Genomic DNA, 16291 nt, shown 5'->3' with positions numbered 1-16291 from the left:
CTTGAATCCTCTATAGTATTCCTTCAAGAGACTCATCTGCTTAAAGAAGAGCTCCTAAAGATACAAAGAAGATGGCCAGGCCAGGTTTGGGCTTCTTGTTTTTCTTCTCACTCTAGGGGAGTTATGGTGTTGGTCCATAAATCCGTACCCTTTCAAGTAAATAAGGAAATTAAAGACAGGGCTGGTAGATATTTGATAATACAAGGAACTTATATGAACAACATTTTTAATTTGGTTAATATTTATGCCCCAAATGAGGATAATCCTGCATTTTTTGAAAATATTTTCTTATTGATTGCCTCACTATCCGGAACGGTTATAGTAGCAGGTGATTTTAATTGCACACTTGACCCTGAGCTTGACCGCTCTTCAGGATTAGATAGCTCTCACTCTCAAGGTAGAAAAAAAATCAGACAAGCTATAAAAGATTTGAATTTGTGTGACCCTTGGAGAACATTGAATCCTTTAAAAAGGGAATACTCATGTTTCTCTTCTTTATCTAAAACCTCCTCTCGTATAGATTATTTCTTAATTTCAGTTTCTTTACTACCTGATATTGAAAGTTGTACATATGATAGTGCGGTTCTGTCTGATCATTCTCCCATTTCATTACTTTATATAGAATCTCAAACAAATAAAGGTCCCCCTAGATGGCGCTTACAGCCTAGATGGCTACAGAATTCTGAATTCATCAAATTTGTTGGTGAAAAAATAGACCTGTATTTTACCATAAACACAGATCAAACTTCAGCAGCCATTAGGTGGGAAGCCTTTAAGGCATTTATTAGGGGCCAAATGATTAGTTATACTAGTTCCAAATGTAATAAAGATAAACAAAAGTTGCTTGAATTAGATATTGAAATAAGAGATTTAGAGAAAATAATAAACATAGATAAATCCGTACAAAGTAAGCAAAAATTATTAGCCTTAAAAGCTGAATACGAGGAACTTTCCACACGAAAAGCTGAAAATAGTATATTAAGACTAAAACAAACCTTTTATGATCAGGGTGAGAAACCCAGTAAACTATTGGCTTGGCAACTTAAGAAATTAACTTCAGAAAGAGCTATTAATCAAATTAGGAATGGGAGGGGAGAGATCACCACAGATCCGGCTGAGATTAATGCTGCATTTGTATCATTTTATAAATCTCTATACCAAGCTGAATTTCCTATAAGCACCTCCACTCAAAATGAATTTTTGGATGGGCTGGATATCCCCTCTATTTCTGTAGAGGACAAGCTTGAACTAGATCGGGCGCTGGAGTTAGAAGAGGTTTCTATGGCTATTCTTAAAATGAAGGGCGGTAAAGCGGCGGGTCCAGATGGGCTCCCAATTGATATTTATAAACAATTTAAAGATAAACTAATAGGTCCCTTACTAGATATGTATATAGAAGCTTTTAGGCAAGGATGTCTCCCTCCCTCGCTGAGAAGTGCTCTAATCACTCTCATCTTGAAACCCGGAAAGTCACCAGAAGAATCTGGCTCATATAGGCCAATATCACTTTTAAATACAGATACAAAAATTATTGCTAAAGCTTTGGCAATGAGACTTGAAAAGGTCCTTCCGTTGTTGGTACATTCGGACCAAAATGGCTTTGTTAAGAACCGTCAAGGGTTCCACAATGTTAGAAGGGTGCTCAATCTGGTGCACGCCGGGGATGACACCCCTGATACGGCCATCTTGTCGCTCGATGCCGAAAAGGCATTCGACAGACTTGAATGGCCATATTTGATGGAGGTGCTTGCGCGATTTGGTTTGGGTGAAAATTTTCGTAGATGGATGGAAATTATATTAGCTGATTCTACTGCAGAGGTACTTACTAACAACCATGTCTCGCAACCATTTAAATTAAGTCGCGGAGCCCGACAAGGTTCACCACTCTCACCTCTACTCTTTGTTTTATCCATGGAACCACTAGCAATAGCAATTAGAGCACATCCAATAATTTGTGGTATTCATTCAGGGGCCTTAGAACATCGTATTGCTTTATATGCTGATGATACTATTGTATTTCTATCAGAGCTTGGAAAATCTATACCTTCCCTTTTAAAGCTTATGGGCCTGTTTGGGGAGTTTTCTGGTTTTAAGGTTAATAAGGATAAGTCATCAATTATGTTCCTAAATGAACAAGAGAGAATAAACCCTAAAGTAGTACACCCATTTGTTAATGCTGTTAGTGGTTTTGAGTATTTAGGAATTAAAATAACCCCCAAAATAAGTTCCCTTAGTTCAGCTAACTATGAACCTTTATTGCTGAAGGTGTCTGAGGAAACTACTAGATGGATGACACTGCCCTTGTCTTTAATCGGAAGAATAAATGTGATTAAGATGAACATATTGCCAAGATTTTTATATATCTTTCAGTTGTTACCACTTGCCCCTCCTCCTGCTTTTTTCCAAAAAGTGAATAAGCTTCTTTCTAATTTTATCTGGAGTAATAGGAAGTCTAGGCTTCGACTTTCTCTTTTGTACCTGCCTTATGACAGGGGAGGGTTACAATTACCAAACTTATTATGGTATTATTGGGCTGCTCAAATGAGGGCTGCAATGTTCTGGTTCTCAAAAGATCCGAATATACCTTGGATACAGGTTGAAGAGTTGACCACAAAAGGCATGACACTTGACAGCTTTATATATTCAGCACCCCTTAAGGAACTAAAAAAGAAAACCGACAATCCATTTGTTAAAAATACCATTATGATATGGTATGAAGTTCATAAATTTCTTGGAGAGACCCCAGTGTTGTCATGTTTTTCTCCAATTTGGGGTAATGAATATTTCAGCCCAGCTAAAAATGACTTTGGTTTTAAATTATGGTTAAATAAGGGTATTGTTAGATTGATGGATCTATATGAAGATAATATATTAATGTCATTTGACAATCTGGTGTCGAAGTTCGATATACCCCGCAAACATTTTTTTAAATACTTGCAGCTTAGAAGTTTTATTTTTTCGAAGTTAAAAAATTCTGTACGACTCCCTTCATTATCCAAATTGGAAACTCTTTCTACACATGACTGTTTCAGTAAAGGGCGAATTACTCAGTTATACAATATACTGGCACAGAACTATAAAGAAAGTACTGAAAACAAAAGGCAAGCATGGATGCAAGATTTAAATAAAGACCTTTCATTGGATGAGTGGGGTACAATATGTTTGAAAGCGCAAACCCAAACTATAAACACTAGATTGAGACTCTTACAATATAATTGGATAATGAGAACTTATATCACTCCTGTGAGACTAAATAAATTTAACCCCAGTATTCCTGACTTATGTTTTAAATGTAAGAAGTTTCAGGGTACATTTTTTCATTGTGTGTGGGAATGTGAGGAGATGCAAATGTTTTGGGGTAAGGTAATTCAGTATATATCTCAATTTACCTCCTCTCCTATTCCTTTAAACCCTTTAATATGTGTATTGGGTATGTATGAGGATAGTTGCTCTCTGCCCACCAAAGAAAGAAAACTGGTGGATCTGTGTTTGCTACAGGCAAGGCGTTCGATTGCCCTTTGTTGGAAGAGTGTTGGCCATCCATCCCTTGGGCTTTGGCTAAAAAACTTAATAGCCAGTTTGGCCCTTGAAAAGCTTACATATGTAATAAAGGGGAAGTCTTCTGAATTTTATGATATTTGGGAGATATTATTGGAATTTGTTAAAAGAGGTGATCTTGAAGAGGCTATAGATGTGTGAAGTATATATTTAGGAGTGTATACAATATATATATTTTTTTTGTTATGTATGTATGTGCGAATGTATATATGTACATATGTATTTAAAAGACTGCCAGGGTTATAGTGGAGTGGGAGGGGTCTGAATAAGGTATGTTTGAATTGAAATGTATGTTTTGTTATATTTGTTTGTTAAATGTGCTGTAAAATTCAATAAAAAATATGTATTAGAAAGCTAGTTGTTGTTGTTTTTTAAGAAAACAAGCAGCAAATTAATAGAGTGCAAGTCTAAAAGGGACAAGTGTTTTTTTCTAGACTAGAATTAGAATAGAGAGTGCTAGAGTTAGAAAGTCAAATAAATATGGAAGATATGTGTTTTTAGCCAATTCTTGAAGATGGCTAAGGACTCAGCTGCTCGGATTGAGTTGGGCAGGTCAGGAGGGAACATTTAATTGAATAGTCTGTGAAAGTGACTTTGTGCTTCTTTGGGATGGCACATCAAGTGACATTCACTTGCAGAAAGCAAGCTTCTAGAGGGCATATAAGTCTGAAGTAATGAATTTAGGTAAAAGGGTGCAGAGCCAGTGGTGGTTTTGTAGGCAAACATCAATGCCTTGAATTTTATGTGAGCAGCTATTGGTAGCCAGTGTAAACTGATAAACAGAGGGGTGGCGTGCATTATTTTTGTCTCACTAAAAATGAATCTTGCTGCTGCGTTCTGGATTAATTGTAAAGGTTTGACAGGACTCCAGCCTAGACAGAACAAAAGCTTGGACCAGGAGTTGTGCAGCATGTTCCGAAAGAAAGGGCCTGATCTTCTTGATGTTGAATAAAGCAAATCTGCAGGACCAGACAGTTTTAGCAATGTTTTCTGATAAAGTCAGCTGATCATCAATCATAACTCCAAGGCTTCTGGCTGTTTTTGAAGGAGTTATGGTTGATGTGCCTTACTTGATGGTGAAATTGTGATGAAACGATGGGTTTGCTGGAATCACAAGCAGTTTTGTCTTGGCAAGGTTGAGTTGAAGGTGATGGTCCATCATCCAGCAAGAAATGACTGTTAGACAAGCTGAGATGCGAGCAGCTACTGTCAGATCATCAGGATGGAATGAGGTCGAGTAGCAGTGGTATGAAAAGCCATGTTTCTGAATGACAGAATCTAATGATGAATTGTAGACAGAGAAGAGAAGTTGTCCAAGAACTGAGCCCTGAGGCACCCCAGAAGTTAGATGTTGTGACTTGGACACCTCACATCTCCAAGATACTTTGAAGGACCTATCTGATAGGTAAGACTCAAACCACTGGAGTGTGGTTCTTGAGATGCCCTTTGCCAATAGGGTTGACAAGAAGATCTGGTGGTTAACCATGTCAAAAGCAGCGCACAGATCAAGCAAGATAAGTATTGATGACTTGAAATCCGCTCTTGCCAGTCTGAGGGCTTCAACAATTGAGAGTAAGGCAGTTTTGGGTGAATGTCCACTTTTGAAGCCAGATTGGTTGCTGTCAAGGAGGTTGTTCTGTGTGAGAAAGGCAGAGAGTTGGCTGAACACAGTTTGTTCAAGTATTTTTGCAGTGAAAAAAAGAGGGAAAGTGGATGGGGTGAGGGTGGGTTTCTTTAGTAGTGCGGTTATACCAGCCTGTCTTAATGTTGATGGAAAAACACCAGTGTGGAGGGATATTGGAGGTGTACAACTGCAGGAGAAATGCCTTGAAGGAGATGAGATGGAATAGGATCAAGCGGACAAGTAGTAGGATGATTAGAAAAGAAGAGTATGAAGACTTCTGCCTCAGGGAGTGAAGAGAAGGATGTGAATGAGTGTATGTTTGCTGGTAAGATGTGCTTGACAGATTGTGGTGTGGAAAATTGTGCACTAATTGTATTAACTTTATTAATTTTATTAATGAAAAACGCTGCAAAGTCATCAGCTATTAGAGTTGATGCAGTGGGGGAGGCGGAGGACAATGGAGCGAGGAATATGTTTTAAAGACATTGTTAATTAAATTGTTAATTTTGTTATGGCAGTATGTCCTTTTAGCAGTGGAGACATTAGCAGAGAAGGAAGAGAGGAGTGAATGATACACATTAAGGTCAGTAGTATTTTTGGATTTGCACCACACCCTTTCAGCAGGTCAAAGCTTAGCACGATGTTCGCAGAGAACATCTGATAACCAAGGTTATGTTTAGTCAGCAAATGTATGCATTTTACATGCAAATATATATATATATATATATATTTTGCATGTGAGATTTGCATATTTGCTACCAAACCTCTGAATAAACTGTCTATGTGTGTATGATGAATTTTATTTGCATATATTAAAATATTGACTTTAATAGATATGTAATATCCTCTACATATTGTCACATACCTGGACTCATTTTGTGTGTTTTTGCCCCTGTGACCCAGTTTCTGTCTTCCGTGTTCAGTTTGATTAGTTCCCAGGTGTGTCTATTCTATTTCCCCATGTGTTCCATGTCCCGGTTAATTTAGTCATGCCATCCACCTGTGTTTTCCCAATTATCCTTTGTATAAAAGCCTTGTCCTTTCAGTTCTGTTTTGTCGGGTCTACTAGTCTACTCGTTACTAGTCACTCGTCAACTTGTCTACTTGTTACTTGTTACCTGTTACCTGTTACTTGCCACTTGCCACTTGCCACTTGCCATTTGCCACCTGTTATTTTGCTACTTACCTTGCCTATGTTTGAGTTAATAAATCCTTGTTTCGTTTATCCCTCGGCTCCGTGTTCCTTCCAGCAGCGTAAGCCGTGACACATATAGAGCAGGGAATAACAACTATATTTCATGCATCTTTATTTTGTGTATGTTGGACAAATTAAACTTTATTATTATTATTTCATCAACAGTGTAACTCAAAGCTTTTGTGTATTAGTTGAAGTAATTCTGGAGTTCTACATATTAAACAATAAAAAAATTTTTTAGACCATCTTCATCTGGGATTTTGTGAAGCAACAATGTACTGGCGAGGCATATACAATATTCGCTCATAATATTTGTCAGTTGAAGCTCTTTAGTTTGACACCAAACCTCTGAATAGTTTATATTTCACTGTTGCCTTACAGCTGATTTTTTTATTTATTTTTTTATCAACTTTAAAGTCCTCTCATTTAGATTTTTCACCCTCTGCTCTTCAGAACTCATATGTGGTGTGTTCTCTCTGTGTCAGCTATATTATTTTATTGTTTTTTTTTTTCTCAGTCCTTGAGTTCATTACTCTGTAGTGGATGATTACATAATATCTATAACTACCTCCAGATCATCATCATTTACTGTCTCTCTGTTCTATTTCTGTCCAGTCATAACAGTCAGTTTCTACCCATGAGGCAAATATGCCATAAAAAAAAAGTTTTTTAAAAGTCTGCCTTGACAGCTCTGTTTATTTGATGTGTTCTGCTGAAATTAGTTTTGAGTGCATTGTGAAGGGTTTCTTAAAAAGCACTAGAGAAATTAGTGTTGGAAAGAAAATTGAATGAGTTGGACCAGAGAGTGAAGTAAAAGCAGCCAACAAGTGCCCAGGTGGCACCTGATGAATTTAATGAGAGAATGCCAAGTGTACAAAGCTGGATTTCCATTTTTGTTATCCATGGATTTGATGGCTTTATTATTATAAATGTGGAAAATACTACTAATAAAGAAGTCAGACTGTCCAGACTTTTGACTGTTAGTAAATGTATGTGATAGTGAGTTTATTTTTAGATGTATGTATTACAGTATGTATGTATGAGTTATTCACTGACTTTTAATAAGATGATTGACTTCTATTTTTTTTCTCACATTCCTCCTGTTCAAGGAATATGTAAGTTTGGTGAGTGGTATGAAATTCTGTGCAAATGGCAGATAAAAGGGCAACAAATGCACACAAACAGCCATTCATACTTAACAAGAGTGTATTCCACTCTTTTCACTGTGGGGGGCTCAAATTCACAATAATACACAAAGTTGCTTATAAAGGACAGTCTGTGAATAATGAATAATGTGTACAATGCTGAGGCTAGCATGCCAGGTGACTTCTGAGGGCTTTTCTCAGTCTTCCACTGAGCTTTTAACACAGTCATTTGTTTCTAAGAACTACTATCTTATGTTCACTTACAGTACATACATGATGGCATGTGCATAGTGTTGAGCATCAACGATCGTCCCACTTTACTGTTCACTTACATAAATATATAACACTTCTGCTGTCGCAAGGTCTTTTTTAATTCTAGCCCTCTTTCAACACATCTGATGTAACTTCAAGATGCTTTGCATAACAAGGATTTCTTTGAGGAGATATTTGAATATGTATCTGCGTGTGTGTGTGTGTGTGTGTGTGTGTGTGTGTGTGTGTGTGTGTGTGTGTGTGTGTGTGTGATATATAAAAAAAGATTAAAAAAAAAAATTATTAACATTTAAAAGTTTCTGTCCATCATTCCCTCGCAGGGTAGCAATAATAGGACATCTTGGATGAGTAATAGCTAAAAGGTTTTTCTCACTAAGGCCCAGATTGTTATATACAGAAAGAGTTAGTTTTAAGGAGACAATCCAACAGCGCTGTATCTTCACCAATCTGAGCTCTTCCGGTTTGGAACAAGTCTTGACCTTCATAGGTGGCTTAATTTAAACTCAAGTCAAGTCCAGTTGAATTCATTTAAAAAAAAAAGACAGGTGATCTTGTTATCTGATTCAGGAGGTTCAGTGGTGGCCAAGCTTTCAGCAGAGATAATTGAATGCTGTTCTTCTGAACTATTAAAAATTCATCATGTCACTGCAGTCTATGTGTTCTGACTGTGGAGCCTGATGTGAAGGAGGAACTCAACATGTTCATAATGCATTCAGAGCTGTCTCTGTGTGTCAAAGCTCCTTGGCTAAAACATGTTTTCCTTTTTTTTTTAATGTTGACTCTTCCCCACACATGTGCTTTGAAGACTGTAACATGGCATTGAAACATGCTTCAAAGAAACAAATGCTATGAGTTCATCTGACAAGTACAGTCAGTCTTACCTTGTTATGATCTCTGTTCTGAATTTTCTTACCGGAGATGGTACAGATTACCTCTTCACCTTATGTTCCTATGGTCTGCAGTTTCATGATTCACCCAGAGTTTTGGTGCTTGGGAGAAGAACAACAACAGTTGTTCTTATATATATATATATATATGAATATCTGAATATATGAATACCAATTTTTCAAACAATAGACCAGCCACATTGGATTGGACAGCTGATTGGACACTATGTGGTGCTAGCATTTAAAAGTATTTAATTATTTTTATTTATTTATTTAGCCCTTAGTGTTAAGAAGGTAATCCATTTGAATTGTGCATTATTCCAAATCTTTTAAAGCCATTCAATATCTTTGTGGGAGAAACAAACCAAAATATAAGTTGTCATTGACTTATTGACAATACCAATCAAACCTGACACAGCTGATTATTGTAAATATTGACCTCAATTTCAGTGTATTCCTCACACAAATATATTGCATGGCTTGAGAAAAACTTAAAGCCTGTAATTAAGTCATGGAGGTTTGGAACAACATGAAGGTGATTAAATGATGACAGGTGAACTGTTTCTTTAAGTTTTTTAACTCTACTTCAAAACTTCTTCTCTACAAAGCTATCCTCAAACAACCAAAAGTCATTTTATGATTGAAACATTGAAGGTTTAGCTGCTAGAGCTATTTAAGAGTGCTAATTGTTTAGCCTGGGATTCTGAGTTCTGCAGTGTAAATCAACCAGAGATTTACATGATTAGTGAAGGTTTAAGAAGGCAACAGATGAAAATCAGACGAACGTTGTGAGGCTTGGGCTCTTTTGCAGGTTTAGCTGGATTAACTTAGATGCCAAACTACATTTTAAAACATTGCAGCACTAAAATATTTTCAATTTCGCTTTTTTTCCTTATGTTTGTCGATCTTCATTCCTTTCTGGATTCTATGGAGTCGTAGAGAAAGATAGTTGACAAGCATCTTCTGTTCAGCACAGCAAGTTTCCAGCTTTGAGGTCGTTTCCATGAACAGATCAAAGCAGAGTACATTAATTTTATCTGACACATTCATTCTAACTATAAAAGAAAATGTCTTTCATTATTTGCATATTTTTGATGAACAGACTCTGTACTGCGCATGATCATTCCGTTTGTAAAATCTGATTTGCTTTTCATGTAGGTAATTGCAAGGTTGTTCTTCTGCAAGCTCCTATCACTCATAGGACAACCATTCAATTGCAGCCACTCAATGAGTGAAGTTACAGAGCTAAATCAGTTGACATTGATTGATCCCAGATACATTGATCAGCACAAATGAGCAAGTATGTTTAAACTCTTCTGTTTATTGATATTCATAGACTCTGCATGTCACTTTGACGATATTTGACCTGTGATCATAAAGCTCTTGAATCTATAATTCAAATGCAGTGCACGTTGCCCGGAGTCTGTGGTGCTTGGACTGAATCCCAGGTTTCAAACTCAAGCCACAAACTTCACCTGGCCTTCAATATTTAATTCAGAAAAGCAAACAGCCTCAACAAAACACCTTCACACTTATCATTCTTGTCCTCCGTTAATGGCAGGGTTCATAAAGCTCTGATGAATTGTATCTACAGGACAGTCACACCAAGAGTGAAAAGGTCGAAGGGGAAAGAAAATATGTTTGCAGGGCTGAGCACTTATTTGATCGGAAAGACCACAGGGACGTGATGACACTGCAGTAATAGTCGAAGTGTTGTTTTCTTAGGAAAGAGTTCTATATCAGTTCAATCGGTTGTTATCTACCAGATGCTTTTCAACCCAATCTGACTCATGGTGCAGTAATTATAGCGCCAGTCCCCTGGAGCAAACTAGGTTCATGACCTGCATTATCAGACATAAAACCTCTGCACTATGTAAAAGAGAAGAGAAACTAATCAAATAACTCATTATATTACATCATGTATTTTTTTGGCTCTTCTCTAAAACTCTATTTGAATATAATTGTGTGACCATATACCTTACTTCTGAATGGAAGTTTACCCTGGACATTGGAAAATCAATATTACTGCATAGAGCTCTACAAATTAAGATCACCAATATTGAACTGGTCTTTGGAGCTTGCTAGAATCGTAATCCTTCAGTGAAGACAACTAGAACTGAAAAATCAATTTGACTGGCTCCATACACAAATGCAGATATGCACTGAGCTGTTTGACAGTGTAGTCTCTGTGCTTGTGTCAATTACAATACCAGACCGCTACTTGATTGCTGCTGTTTTTGATTTGTGTTTTCCCCATATTCATTACCTTACAGGGATCAACAATAATGCTTTCTGCAGATTTGCACTTGCCCTGCCAATATTTTCAGGTATAAGTTATAATATTATAAAGTATAATATTATTGATTTAGAAATGACTTTATTTTAGGCAACGATTGTGTCAGAAAAAAATATATATATTTTTGGTGGTTCAGATTTGCACTTACCTTATATTTTTAATTAGCATTTTTAAATCAGAAATACTATTTGTTAACAATTTGTGTGTCCCAGAAAATAAATAAATCATTTTATATAATAAAGAATAAATCTTTGTATTTAACCTTTGATAAGAAAACAATTAAGATTTCTTCATGAGAAACATTTACTCATGTACCCTTACATTAACACAAAGAAAAAAAAGAAAAAAAACCTTGCTTGTGTGTTTGTTTATTTTTGTTTATGTGTACAATTTACAAAGTGTTATGAATATGAAGTAAATAATGAGAAAATTTTATATTTGTGATTTAAAAAATTTATCCCTTTACATTTTTTAAGTCAGTATCAAAATAGTACAAACAATTTTCTACAAATATTTAAAGTCTAGTTGTTAGTGACACTGGTGCAATATAATAACCATAATTATCTTACTGTGTAGAGGTCCACCTCATTGTCCTTGTAACTTTGAAGGCCCCGATATACTTCAAACGAAATCGAAGAACAAACTGATATGATATCACTTCGAAGAAAATCTGGCTGAAACGAAGTTTGTTTTGAGTTTGTTTCAGCAGTTCGAAACAGCTGACCAAAGCAAACTTGGTGGAGTTTGTTTCGGCTCCTAAACACCTTTGAGTTTCTATTGATCCGTTGTGGTTACGCAATCGGTGGGTGTGTTCTGAAACTCCACCTTCTTTGACATGGGATTAATTTATTTTTTGTGTCTCCGGCCTAGTCACTAGCAACATGTATACACTGGAGTGTCGAATAGCTGAGCTGCACATATATCCGCACCTGTACGATTGTTCGTGGAGAGACTTTAAAGATTCAGAGAAAGCATTACTTCCTAGAAAGAAATAGCAACAAAGCTTGGTGTCAATGACCCGGAGTTATGCAAAAGGGGATGCAGAGAAACATCCGAGACAAGTTTTCCAAAGCCATGAAAAGAATGAAAGGAAAGAGTAAAGATATAAGGTTGCAAGTACCAAATACTGTACATGTGTTTCAAATAAATGTTACTCCATGCTGCTGCTGCTGCTGTTCTTTCAATCAGCGAATTTAAAGTGTATACAATAAATGAAATGCCAAACGAACATACAATAATAAACCTTTGTTTTATTAAAGTAAATCATGACACCACATAAATTATAAAAAACTAACTTGAGTTGAGTCTAATAGTAACTTACAGGAAGCTGTTTAATTCAAGTCTACATTTCTACATTGGTAGGCTTTTACACACATCAGCACCCTGAATAATAACAATTGTCCACTCATCACTGTTCAGAGCTTCATCGAGTTCAGAGCCAAAGACAAAAAACAAATGTCAAGAGTGGGAGGAGATGTTGAAAGGCAGAAATGGAGGAGGTCAAACGGTATCAAAGAGACATGTGAAGCCTGCCGGCATACTTTGCACCAAGTTTTTTTTTTTTCAGTATTTTTTGGTGCAAATGTGACACTTATCAGACTTGACAGGGGAGGAGAAAGGTCAGAGAATCTCTCAGTTGTGCTCTGGGTAGATTTATATTACATTTTTTGACCTACTTGTTGGACACAGACATTTACATTTAAAATTTACAATTATGTCCTAGGCCAAGGCTTTCAAAAGCAACTACTATTAAAGTAGTTTCTTACACACACACACACACACACAAACACATACAATAATAAATAAAGAAGTGCAAGAAAGGAAGAAAAGACACGTGTCCCTGCAGAAGTGTAAAGATCTGACCTGATTATAACTTCTTGTAAGAAATGAAAAAGTATAGCACAGAAATACCTACTGATGTGTTTAGTCATCTTGGGGATACAGGACAAAGTCACTTTGAGCAACCATTTTCCAATGTGCCACATTCAGACCACACATTTGCTTTTGCATTAAATGAATATAGACACCCTTCAACATCTGTGTAACAAAACTTTGAATGATTGGAATGTTTACATTCAACAATACAATATTATATATACACTAAGTTGTAAAAAAGATTATAAAACAAAAAAAAACTCTTTTTACTTTTCATATTTAATTCAATGTGTTGCCTTCTGTTTGTTTGTAATTATTTTATTTGTGAAATTTAATTTTTTTAAGTATACCCTTTGTTTGTAGTCAGAAATTAATTATATTTAAAAGAAATGCTATTCACACAGAAGACTATAGTTATGGCTGCTGAAAATCCAGCTTTGCCATCACAGGAATAAATTGCATTAAAAAAAATCAAATAGAAAAGAGTCATTTTAAATTGTAATAATATTATTTTTTTTTTATTTACTTTTTATTTTTTTTATTAAGCTTTGGTGAGCATAAGATACTTCTTTCAGAAACATAAAAAAGACTCTCAAGTTCTTTTTTTATAATGTTTTGTCAGTTCATTGGTAGTCTCAGCCACGGACCGTTGGCTGAATGTTTGATGCATATGGCACACAAAAGTGGAAGCACTTCAGGAGTTTCAAAGAAGTCGTCGGATTGGTTGAATTATACAGGATTTCCCGGAGATGTGTTTGTGGGGCGTTCTTTAAAGGGGTCATATGATGCTGCTAAAAATAACATTATTTGGTGTAATGAAATTTGTTTTGCAAGGCTCATCGGTCTGAGAAGCGAGGTGTGCTCTGATTGGCCAGCTATCCAGTGCATTGTGTTTGGCCAAATACCTCAAGCGTGTGACAGAAATGTGATGCCCTGTCCCACTCGAGCGACGAGACATAAACATAAAACCCATTCTAAACATGATATAAACATCTAGTCAAACATCTTTCTAGTCATGTCCTCTTTTGGAAGGCCAAACAAAGTGGTTTCATTTTCTTAATAAAACAGCATCACACACCGCAGCCTTGAGAACGGCGCAGCCAGCAGATTCTACGAAGGAGCGTCCATTGGGCTTGTGGCAACCACATGTGATGTCCCCGGGCTGGACTCCGCTTCATCCACAGTGAAAGCTAATCCATCGATCCACAGTGCTAAGTTGATGTATTTTTCTCAGCGACCAGCATGGATCAGCTCCAGGCATGACAAAGCGGATATTATCCTCTTTTGGAAGGCCAAACAAAGTAGTTTTGCTTTCACAGTAAAACAAACAGTGTCTATACGACATGGCAACGGCGGCAACAACAATACTACAACGAGAATAAAAGGTATGCCTTCTTTTTTTGGCATTATGCAAATCTTCCCACATAGTGACATAGAGATGTGGGGGCGTGTTAGAACGAGCCATTTTAGGGGGGTGTGGGTGAGTCTTAACTTTTATAAAGAATATCTCTTTGGATTTGAGACTTTAGTCTTTGCAACTTTACAGATCTTCTTTATTCACCAAGAGCTTGTAACACTACAAAGAGAAAGGGAAAATTTGAAATCGCATGATATGACACCTTTAAAGTTTTGCCTGGAAACAAAGATACCATGGTGCCAAACCCCCTCACAAAAGAAAGCTATCGTGATTACTACTGTGATGATGAGCGCTTATCAGGATCCGTTAAACCCTGGATTTTCAAATGTATATGTAAAATATTTTACATTTGTGGCATAGAATCTTTATAATATGTCCGAGAGTTTTACACACCGGTCTGTTATTGTGGCAACATTTCCACGCCCCGTTTGTTCGTGATGCTGAACAAAACGAACTGTGATTGGTTGTTTGACATGTTGGTCAAATGTCCTCATTGATGGGCCTTGGCCAAAGGAAGCTGCCAAGTATTCCAAACCTTCATCCATCAGTCTGAAGGTCTGGCTACGTGAGACTAGTTTATAGCTAATATAATCATGAAGGTTCAGTTCAGAACCCTGTGAAGTGGAATCTTGCTGAGATATTACTCTTTATGCAGCCTTTGCACTATGTTCCAAACTTACCTCATTAAACTGACAATGACAGTCCCTCCGCCCTCAGGCCTCAGTTGTGCCCACAACAACGTGATCTTCAAAAAGAACACACTTTTTTTTAAGTTTAGAAAGTGTCTGAATGTATTAACTCAATAATGTACATTACAAAATCCCATCCAGTGGTGTCAAAAGTATTGACATTCATTACTTGAGTAGAAGTATAGATACTAGGGTTTAAAAAGACTTTTGTAGAAGTTGAAGTATCAACTCAAGCTTTTTACTCAAGTAAAAGTGTAAAAGTACTGGTTTAAAAAACTACTTAAAGTATAAAAGTAAAAGTAATGTAAGGGAAAAAAATGCCATTAAGAACAAAAGCTTAGGCCGTGCCACGGGGCCTATTGTGCACTACCCCACCTCCTCAAAAAAACATTATTCTAAAAGCCATAGGCCATAATGACTATAATGTTATATTAAAATGTTCATGTTGAAAAATTTGGGATGCACTAGGCTACCTGTTTCAGCCGCATATATGCCCATTGAAAATGAATGTACTTTAGTACAATGCAAATACATTAAAGAACTAGAGATATGATGATTAGTTGCCTAGGGTGACCATATGAGCCATTTTCCCAGGACGCATCCTTGCAAGAATTTCTATATTGCCTAAAACATCCAAAGTAGTGACCAATAACATGCAGGTATGTTACATAATCAACCAATCGTGGCGTGTGATAAGGTGAGATCTACAGAGAACGATCAGAGTAACGCAAATACATGTACATGTTAGGTGTTTGTTCGTTCATTCAACTTGAAGCATCGCTGCGCACCAATCATTGTATGACACCAAAGTACCAAGAGAGTGGTTTTAATGCATAAGGAGCCGTCTGCTCTGCTCTCTATAGCTCTTATGAATGCCATACAATGATCGATCTGCAAAGCACAAACAGCCAAAATCTGGATATTTTAGGAAATATAAAAATCCTGGTAAGGACGTGTCCTGGGAAAATGGCTCATATGGTCACCCTATAGTTGCCTATAAGTATTGTTATGGTGCAAAAAGTCAAACTTCAGAGGCATGTCATCAATAACCTTTAATGGAATGTAAATGTACATCCAAGTTTAGCTGCAGGAATCTGCAAGGGCAATGGACAAGAACATTGGTGGAGGCTAAAAAACAATTAGCCTTGTATGGTTGTCTATATACAATAAAGATTATAGTGCTGTCAAAATTAATGATTAATCCAATTGATTAATCAAAAACTAAAAATGAAAAATAACTCATAATCCTGATACCTTCTTGATTGATAGCTTCCTGTATTTGCTATGTCCAGTGTGTGTGTGTGTGGGGGGGGGGGGGGGGGGGGTAACGAG

General features: G+C 36.7%; 1 protein-coding gene across 2 annotated transcripts in view; it reads left to right on the top strand.

The window, feature by feature from the left end:
* The window catches only part of LOC132111587 (5-hydroxytryptamine receptor 1D-like), a 37612-nt gene that overhangs the window by 10903 nt on the left and 10418 nt on the right, over positions 1-16291 (top strand). The window contains exon 2 of one of the 2 annotated variants that reach the window (XM_059519024.1): positions 14173-14238. The exons of the other annotated variant lie outside the window; for it this stretch is intronic. The gene's annotated coding sequence lies outside the window, so the exon portion shown is untranslated. The remainder of the gene's footprint in view (positions 1-14172; positions 14239-16291) is intronic. 2 annotated transcript variants of the gene reach the window in all.

The sequence above is a fragment of the Carassius carassius genome, chromosome 31 (assembly GCF_963082965.1).
Source record: "Carassius carassius chromosome 31, fCarCar2.1, whole genome shotgun sequence".
NCBI classification, from domain to species: domain Eukaryota; kingdom Metazoa; phylum Chordata; class Actinopteri; order Cypriniformes; family Cyprinidae; genus Carassius; species Carassius carassius.
This window is presented reverse-complemented; position numbering and strand designations above follow the sequence as displayed.